Source organism: Tachysurus vachellii, chromosome 23 (genome assembly GCF_030014155.1).
Source record: "Tachysurus vachellii isolate PV-2020 chromosome 23, HZAU_Pvac_v1, whole genome shotgun sequence".
NCBI lineage: Eukaryota > Metazoa > Chordata > Actinopteri > Siluriformes > Bagridae > Tachysurus > Tachysurus vachellii.
This window is the reverse complement of record NC_083482.1, coordinates 10,474,689-10,485,404: the sequence shown is the minus strand read 5'-3', so window position 1 is coordinate 10,485,404 and position 10,716 is coordinate 10,474,689.

Sequence of the window (10,716 nt, the reverse complement as noted above, 5' to 3'; positions counted from 1 at the left end):
TTTACATTTTCGTAATTATTACTTCCACAAGAGACATTGGGCACTTCTATAGGGAAATGTAAGCGATGGGCATTTAAAATGACTTCTAACTCATACGAGAGAGCAGGCCTCTTTCTGAAATAATTGTGTCAAACTGCTTTTCACCTTTTGCCAATCAGTATGCACACTTATTCATAAACTGATGACTATCCATCATAAAGCAGCACTGCTTTTTAATATACATGCTTGCATTTTAATGGGCTATTTTAGCAACAATGTGCCAGACAACAATACGTTGACATATTATTTTGTGCTCAAAATGATGATCTGGAACCTTTTGCATGCCTGCATGTTTAGACTAGCAGCCCCTCATCTCTATTTGTCGTGCTTTTCTGACACACACACACACACACACACACACACACACACACACAGATTTGCACAGTCATACACACATTTATCCTTCAGTCTGTGGGTAAGTGACGGTCTTAGTGGGCGTGATCGCAGTCACTCCTGTTACACGGTTAACAAATGAATAAACTAGATTTCATGCATGCTTTCATACTAATTCGATCTTAAATACACAACCTCAGAGATTTACGTCTTTCTACAATTAAGGCTTTAAACAGGACCGAAGCCTATCACGTCTAGTCTTTTCCTTTTTGATTAAAAATATAGCCACACATGTGGGACTTTGGGGATTATATTAACTAATGCATTATTTTGTAATTATATAGAATATATAGATTTGAAATAGGATACTAGGCAAAGTGGTGACTTTAATTAGATCGCTGTGTAAAATATCTCCAGGGTATGATAAATCTCACAAAAGATGTAATATATGTTCAAACAGATAATGGCACAAATAGGTTCTTATTTCATCAGGACCTTTTTTCTCCTCTGGAAATGTTTCTTTCTTTTTATTTTATTTATTTATTTATTTTTTTTTTGAGTTTCACCATTTAGAAGTGAATCTCGGGAGATCATATTAAAATGCTAAAAATGACACAAATTACAGCAATTATACTTTTTAAAACATTATTTTTTTTTTTTACAGTTTATAACAATTTATTAATTTTCTTTTGCAAATCCTATTATCCACTTATTTGCTATGTGACATGTTTTTGCAGCATCTGTGTTTGCTTGAGCTAACATGAAAGCTCATCTTTCCAGCATTGCATAACATATACAATATCTAAAACGCTGAATTAAAGGAAGGGATTTTAAATGCAATGCCGCTCAGAACGCTACCAAATTTAATTCATAAGACTTATACATTAATAACGTTGACCCAATAATAAAGATCTGGCACGCTGTACACAACATGATTTATGTATCTGTTTAGCCAATCGAAAAAAGATCCAGATCTCAAATCCATAACACCGTGTTCATAAATAACACACATGCATAAAGCACAATTTCGCTTAATAAACAGTCTAAGCAGATCATTGAGAGTTTGATATTCAGGCAGAGATGAGCTCAGAGCTAAGATTATTCGCTAGCGTTTTAAGAGCACTTGGCACGGCTGAAAACATAGAAGGAGAGACGCTGCGTCTCCGGCAAGCGCAATAATAGGAGAATTAAAAATGCTCCAAAACACATGACTTTGCCAAGCAAACAATGCCTGCAGTCTTCTTGAAAATTACAGCGGCTAATTTGAAATGAAACACAAACAGTTGCGTGTTTGTTTCGGAGCTCTATTATGATTCCGTGCATAGATCCGACCCACCCCCCTTTCCTCCTTTTGCTATATATAAAGTATGTAAATGCTAGCTGCAGCAGTCAGATACATCAATGAAAGTTGACAGCTGAATTATTAGCATAGCTGAAAGCATCAGTCTTTTGTTTTAACCCAAGAATGGAGCATTTTTAAAACTCACAATGGCTCTAATCAAATTCTCAAGGTTGTTCAGTTTAGCATTGTATTAATTTAATAGTTTCTGGTTCGCCGTTGACGTTAATGACACATTCCTATGTAAATATAATGTGCCTCTGAAAAGCCATCAAAACATTTTAAGGTCCAATGAATGCAGTTTCATTTCAGTGTTCTTTTCCCCCCCTTCCCCTGAACGAGAAATCTCTTTTTATTTAGCAATCTCAGCTGCATTTACAGAAATAATAAGAAGACCGGATTGATTAATGAGGAGTTTTAAAGAGTGATGCAGTGCATTCGAACAAATAACTTGGGGAAAATGGCAGGCTGGTTGGGGGGAAAAGGTTGCTCTCTCTCTCTCTCTCTCTCTCTCTCTCTCTCTCTCTCTCTCTCTCTTTCCTTCATTGGCACTGATTGACTCCCTCCAACAAACCCCCCACCACCACACACCCACTCCTTCCCCTCTATGGCTTTGGAGGCCTTTGGCAAAGACCCAGCCTCCATTATGGAGAGATGATAAAATGGCACATATTCTCACTTTTCAAAGACTGATGAAACCATTTAGAGTAATATACTAGAATACATTAAGGAATCCTTCATTTTGGGGAGCCTGCTAGCACGGCTGTGTATAAAAAGAGCACTATATGTGGCAAAGACATTTAGAATCTGTGGTATCTCCAATGCTGACATCCTGTCTGAGATATCACACGGCTCGTTTTTGATCACTTGTTTCGTACAGTGTCATGCCGTAATGTTTCACCATGACAGAGAGGCTCAGCTATAAAAATGTAAGTTTTTCTGCCTGTATAAATAATTCTCACCTTGCAGTGGGGCTTCCTGTGCAATCCCACTAAGGCTACAGAGAGTTAATAGTGAATTTCTCCTTCAACGCAAGAAAAGGAGCGAGGGAAAAAAAAATCTTTAGACAAGTCAATGAGGCGTCCCTTTATTTATCTTAAAGAATACAAAGATGTCTGTCGGCACAATGGTGCTCGATCTAGGCAGACGGCTTTTAATGTTCACCTATGCAAAATATCAATTATGAGTTACAGCAGGGGAAAATGGGGATCCAGATATTTGCTTTTCAGGTTGTTTTGTACTCAGCAGTGCAATATATGCAGCCTGAGCAGGACTGAGTTTTTTAAAGCCTGGATTGATTGTAAAAAACTGCATTTGTACAACAGTTTCAGCTTTACTTAAACTGCTGTGCCGTCTCGCTGAGGGATGCTGGTTCGTGTGCAACCAAGTTGCATCTCTGGCATAATTTACTGTGCATGTAATTCAGCCCTCAAATCAAAGTGAGGGCCGAGGGTCGAATACATTCAGCATGCAGTCATTTATTCATATGAGAATCATTATTGATTTATTTTATTAGTTTCCTGACGTATGCTGATGGGGAGGGGAAGGAATAGGGACGGAATATGGATGTGACTTTAAGCAGGCACGTTCACAAAGAGCGAATCAAAGTGTGACTCTTTAGAAAGAATGTTGATTAGATGATCTGACCTGATTTTGGTGCTTTCTGGCTCACCCTAAATGAGATGGTTGATTTTGAATGCACAATCACTGACTTCTCTTATTGGTCTGATATAGCTGATGTGAACCTTTTCAACTACAATTTAACATGCGCTTCTAGTCGAGAAGGCGGTTCAAGCCACTGTAGACCCACAAATCCTATATGCGTACCCAAAGCATGCAAGATTTGATGACCCCATGACCCTCCATGTTAAACTTTAATGGACCTGGTCTATTGCCTGTCCATCACTGGCTCTTAACGTTGCATGTTGACATAAACTTTCTCTGCACTTTGATATTTCCTATGTTTTTTTCTATATATGTACTATACTCGCTTTTAATAGGAACACCTGTACACTCATTCAATCATGCAATTATCCAATCAGGTGGCAATTATCCAATCAAAATGCATAGATTCATGCAGGTACATCACGATCTTTAGTTAATGTTTTATATCTAACATGAGAATACGGAAAAAATGTGATCTCGGTGACTTTGGGTTATGCTTGATGATGCCAGACGACTATCTGGTTGGTGCCTGGATCGTTATATCTGGGTGCTTTCACACACAGTCTCAAGAGTTTATACAGATGCAGGTGCAAAACAACAAAAAACATCCAATCCGTGGTAATGTCAGGTTGATGAGAATAGAATGGCCAGAGTTGTATGGCTGTAGAGCTGACAGGAAACCTAAATAACTTAAATAACCGTAACAACTAGACTTTCATCATGCTGAATTTCTTTAAAGACCCCTGCAAATTTGGGCAGAAACCACATCACACACCAAGGCATTATGTCTTTATGTTCATTTTATATTTTTATAAATTTGTGTCATATAAAACAAGCTGGTACAGGATGGATAACAGTGACACGGCCATTATCACGGCTTCCTCCGTCTTCATATTTCTGACGAGGTCACTAAATGATATGTCAATATTTTTGTCAGAAATGTTTACGCTATGATTTCGGAGGCCCTTCGAAACAGTGAAATTCGAAACGTTTTCATGACTTCTTGCGTTTTTGGTCTAATGGAAGTCAATGGAAAGAAAAGTGTAATGTGACTACGCCCGTAGCTCAATTAACCACTCTTTACAACTGTTTTGTGCAGAATAGAATCTCAGAACTGGGGGCACGGTGGCTTAGTGGTTAGCACATTCGCCTCACACCTCCAGGGTCGGGGTTCGATTCCCTCCTCCACCTTGTGTGTGTGGAGTTTGCATGTTCTCCCCGTGCCTCGGGGGTTTCCTCCGGGTACTCCGGTTTCCTCCCCTGGTCCAAAGACATGCATGGTAGGTTGATTGGCATCTCTGGAAAATTGTCCGTAGTGTGTGATTGCATGAGTGAATGAGAGTGTGTGTGTGTGCCCTGCGATGGGTTGGCACTCCGTCCAGGGTGTATCCTGCCTTGATGCCCGATGACGCCTGAGATAGGCACAGGCTCCCCGTGACCCGAGGTAGTTCGGATAAGTGGTAGAAGATGAATGAATGAATGAATGAGAATCTCAGAACACATCATACAGTGATGCAGAAGACAGTAGACCACATCGGGTTCCACTTCTCTTAGCCAAAAACAGAAATCTGAGTTATCAGTGGGTACAATTACTTTTAACCTGCATATAACTGGTTCTATGAATATCACTCTGTTGCTGCATGATTCACATGTATGGTGTTAACACTGAATTCTTTCACATCATTATATCATAAAACTTTTGCCATGCTAAACCCTTCTGAATGTTTTTTTTTGTTGTTGTTTTTTTTCTTGCTGTCACTGTTGTGTTGCTCACAATAAATTTGCTCTGTGACAGTTTACTTTGCCAAGAACTATGCATATATTATAAAATTAAACTGAATTAAATCTGCTAGTGTTGAAATAAAACTCCTTTGTGTACACGACTCCAATAAACGGATCCAAAGTTGTTTCGATATTTGTATCTCAAGTCATTTTTATCTCATCATCGTCAGCCTTGCACTGAAAACGTCACACTCCCTTGCGCAGGGAACAATCTGATTTGCGGGAACGGAGAGGAACAAAATAATAAAACAATAATAATAAAATGCAAGACAATACAAACAATACAATAAGATCAATTTCATCCATTGCAGTTTATATACAAAGTATAAAAACAAACAGTGAGGACTTAATTTAGCGTGCTTTTCAGGCGGAACACCTAATCCCCTCTCGTAGTCGCCCAGTGCTCGGGGATGGGGATTTTCCACAGGGAAGCTGTGGCATCGTCTTGGGAGAGATAGGTGGGCAGAATGGAGGACCATTTTTACGCTGAGCATATCACCCCCAGGCCTCTCAGGAACCTGGGAAAAGCACACACACACATGTACGTGCAAACACACACACACGCACAGGCAGCTCAGTACACACAGTAGCAGCCACGCACTAATCGCCCAAACAAGCAGGCAGCACAAGTGCTCGGAGCAGTGGAAAAACAAGCAACTTAAGAGGCACAGCAAAGACAAAAACAAAGAAAAGAGTTTGTTAGACACGGATTGGGGTGTAGAAAAAGAACTTAAGGAACAAAAAAGGACATGAATAGGTGAGGAAGTAAACTGGGATGCTGTCGGTACCTTGCCCTGAAGTGATTTACAGAGACTTAACCCTTTCTTTGTAAGACATGCCACTCCATAGATGTTCAAAGACTCTGCATAATGTTCGTTTCTCTCAAAGGGCCGCCGCAGTTTTAAATCAGGAGAGCGATCGGGACGACTATTCTGTTTATATTCACCTGTAAGTGGTTCAGACATCCTCTGAGGAGCCTTTGTTTACATTACGAGAACTAGAATCTATCTATATCCTTCACCCTGCATGTATACAAGGATGGAGAAACAACAGTTGAGTACAGAAATACGAGCACGATATATAATAAAAGTTAGCAAAAATTCAGGTCATGAAAAAAAATTCTCATGCTCGCACCTGTCGGCTGATGTATTTCTAAAATAACCTCCATGTCCTCATATTTAATGTAGTTCAGCAGCAGCAGAGTTCTGGTAGCAGCCTCGAGCCCCATTCACTCACTGTTTAACATCCACAGACTCCTCATTGTTGCAGATTTCAGCGCTGACATTTAAAGAACAAATACAGAGCTCAAATAGGTGGCATACTCGCACATTGATCTTCTCTTGGTTCTTTTAAGGATAGAACGTCTGTTTGTGTGAAAGTTAAGTAGTCTTTCTTTTCTCCGAATCTACAGAAGCCACATTTCCACAGCTGACACTTTAAACACACTGCAACCAATTTGGTCCAATTCGGTAAGTTGTACCTTGGAGAGCAGCCATTTTGAGAACTCCGCCAGTGTGCAGAATTAACACATATCTGTGGCTTGTGCCCTTATCTGACAAGACAGTGCGGTAAGCCAGGATTAGCATCTAGATCTTGGTAAGTGGACGTCTGCAGGGCCGCAAGAACAAACGATGGGCATAGCATATGAAAATTTGAGGGGGTGTTTGGCAGAAACTACATATTACATTTATTTAAATCTACTCTTGGTCAGTTATTGCAATTCTTAATGCTCTTGTTTCTCCAGCATGTTGATTTTCCCTATTACTTCTGGCTAGACACACCAAAGTGCATAGCAGCAATATGTTGCCTACTTGGATGAGGACTTTTTTGGTGGTCTGTCATGTGGACGTCACTCCAGACCGTTGCTCCATCATGCTCACGGCCTGGGCTAAGTGGCCTTGTTTTTTTTTTTTTTTGAAGTCTTTCTTTGAAATAAATGAGGCAATCCACATTGGCCCAGGGATCATATTCTATTTACGTTCCCTTTGCCAGCGACATAGGCGACGCTGGCCAAATTCACAAAAGAAGATCCACATTGGAAAATCCGGCTAATCCCTGATTGAAAGTTCATGCGTTGGCTTGGATGTATAAGCTCTGGCAGATTTTCCCAGGAAAGAGGAATAAAGGGAAAAAAGAGCATCTCAACATGAAAAACTAGGGATCTTTTTTGGTAAAAGGAAGCCACCCTTCGAGGCACACACAGGCTACGTCAGTGTCAGACAGCATGTCTGTGTTTCAAGTGCTCGCTTTCATGCATCATAAAAAAACAGAAAATGAGAGAGAGAGAGAGAGAGAGAGAGAGAGAGAAAGAGAGACACTCCATTCTGCTTCATCATCCCGCCAAAAGGGAACAGAAGGGGAGGTCATCATCTTCAGTTTCACTGCCAAGAGGTCGCAGGGTGCTGAGATTCAAATCAAAAGGGGAGGTGTTCTACAATTTCAGGAGCATGTTTGTACCTCTACCTTCAATAGTCTTTCTTTCCTTTTTCCTCCTTTTTTATCATCACCCCTATCATCTCTTTTTGTAATTTATACTCCACCCTTTATACCAGTTGTTGTCAGGGTTGGGGCCATGGCTAGAAAGACAGTCTTCACAGATGGTGTGCCTGCTTGTCTTTAGGGGGAGGCAGCTAAACAAGCTTAAACTTTCTCATTTTCCTTTCGCTCTTCTTCGGGTGAAAACTTTGGCCTCCAACTTTTGAGGCCTGGCACGTGCTTTATCGCGGCCCACATGCAGAGGATGTATGGGTGTCCTCTGAGGATCTCCAGTTGGATGCTGGCTCTGTGTGTTCTCTCGGTCAGGCATCAAGCAGAGCATCAGTGATACATGAGCACTGCCCAAACCTCACTGTCTTGTTAAGTACAGCTGGTTGTCCTTGCGCTTTAGCCAGAAAAAGAAGACGCATGGTCTGGGATTTGATAAGGAAGTGTTTAGCTTGCTCCCGTTTTTTCATCTTGTTGCGAGCCACAGCCAGCCTGTTGGTTAGATGGATAAGGAGCTGTGTTACTGGAAGTGATGGATTGTAGCTGGTGCACCGAGCCTCTAAGAAGCTTCAGAGAAGTTAAGCGTGGGCTCTAATGGTGTAGACTTGTCAGAACCTCAGCATTTGCACCATCTCTCTTCACGCTGAAAATGAAGCATGTGTGAGATTTGGAGAGAAGTGAAGCCATCCTCGTTTGACATGTGGCCATTATGGACTGCTTTATAACTCTCCCAAAACGTTTGGAGAAAGATGACTGGATTCACAATTGAGGAGGGAGACGGAAATATCTTGCACAAAATGAGTAGCCGTGCTATCTGTTTGTGTTAGGGAAAAGGTGACGGAAAAGGCAACAGAGCAGGTTAACAGAGATGTCCATGTGAGTAAGCGGTGTGTGTATTTAAGTGATGACACTAAAAGAGAGATAAGAGACACCCACCTAGCCGGTGAGGTGGATGTATGAGTGCCCTCTGGCTCTTATATTATTATCCTCCTCTCTGCCGCTCTGTGGTGACCTGCTAATAGAGCTCTATTACCACTTAGCCAGTGTCTGTGTGCTGCTATTCAGCAGGGTGTCAGCGCTCGTGTCGAGTGGCTCATTGCACCAACTGCTATCCACTTCAGATTTGCCTGCCTCACCTACACCCTTGGCACTTTGGGGTCAGAGGGCTAGCAGGTTCGATTGCAACACCTGATACTCACCAGCAGGCATTTTATAGCTGTGTCTTAGCTTCAGATTTACGGCTACACACACATTTCTATCTCCCTTAAAAAATATATTACTACATTAGGGAGTGAAAATCAAGACATTTTCTGAAGTTCTACAGACGATCAATGTTTGTGCTTTTAAACGCCATTGAATTCAGCTTGGGTAGTAATGCCTACTATCATATCTGTGGTTTTAAGCCTTGACGGTTAGATCTTTTACTGTACATCTTGAGTGCTTTCTCCTTATATTGTGCCAGTTGATTTGATAATTTCAGCGCAGACACGACTAAAAATAGAAAATCGGCTTATGAGTGAATTTTGTGAAGTGAGTCCCATTATGTTTTGTAATAGATATAGTGGTTTTGAGAGCTTTTATTATAGATTTAGCATGCTGGCTGTCTTCAGGGTTATGTTATTTGGGAATTAAGTTCACCTTCACCTTTGACTCTCACACACAATTACTCACAGAATTGTAATTATATGGAGAGATTGCGATGTTTTTTTTTAATGACTGCAATATTTAATACACTTTAAAAGTTGTATGTGGTCGTACAGGGCACAATTTTATAACATTATAATTAAGCTTAGAAAGGATTTATCGGCAGTGTGCTTCAAGCATAACCTAATTCTCATTTTCATAAAAACATGTTTAAAATAGTCTACATTAAACTCATTTATCGGTCAGCGAGAGAGAGAGAGAGAGAGAGAGAGCGAGAGATTGTGTGTGTGCGTGCATGAGTAGGTGTGTGTCTAGGTTGGTTGGTGTGTAAGTGAGATTTGTGTACTGTATGTGTCTGCATGTGTGTGCCCCTGTGTGTTTAGGTTCGGGGTGAATAAGTGGTACGTGCGTATTTGTGTGTGTGTATGTGTAAGTGGGCTGTCCGTGCGTGCGTGTGTGTGTGTTTGTGTCTACATGTGTGTGTATGTGTGTGTGTGTGTGTGTGTGTGTGTGTGGGGGGTGTCAGGGTTGTAGGTTGGGGGTGTGTGTGTGTGTTTTCCTCTGTAGACACACTCATTCAGTGAACCTTTACTAACAGCCCAGCAAGAGTCAAGCAACCTTTTAAAATGTCCTTTCAAAAACCTAGAAATTATTTTACTCACTTTGTCACTCGAATCAATTCGGAACACATTGACATCGGCTGCAAATTGGGCACCAGTGATAAGGCTCGACATCCTTTTTCTCTGTAACGAAGAGCAGCCGAGCATGAGCTGCCCCTCAGTAAATAATAGAGCCATCTTCTTTCTCTCTTTTTCATTCTTACACTTACATCTTATTCTTTTGACTATCTATGTCTGCTTTGCTTTTTCTTTACACAAATTGTGCCTTTTACTTATTTTCTTTTCATTTCCCTGTGCTTCCCTTGTTCCCTTCTTCAACAAGATCGTTCCTTTTAATCAAACATGTTTAGACAGAAAACTTTCAAGGCTAATGCTGTGCAGGATAAGTATAGTCTTACAATAACTAAATAAGGAACAATGCTGTTATGAGGATGGCAGCAGATAACCGAGCTCTGTCTGACTGGACTTGGAGGTATATTTGCAGGTGCTGTCGAATAGGACCCTTCTGCAGCAGTGTGTCTTGGACAGATCCTGACAAAGCCTCCTCTTCGGGTGCCAGATGGACCCATGCTTTCCTCATACTCTTGCGCAGCTAAGACCTAGGCTTTTCTCTCTTTTTTTTTGCCACAAAAGAAAAGCGCTTTGGCTGAAAGAAAACCACAGCTGAATTTTATGGTGCCGCTTCTTTTGCCAAGCTGATTTTAGCAATTCAAAGGACGAAGCGCGTGGAATGGCAGTTTTCGGCCGCATGGTCGATACGCTTTTGATGGAAGTTTGAATTGGCAGATATGTTTGCCACACCAATATTTC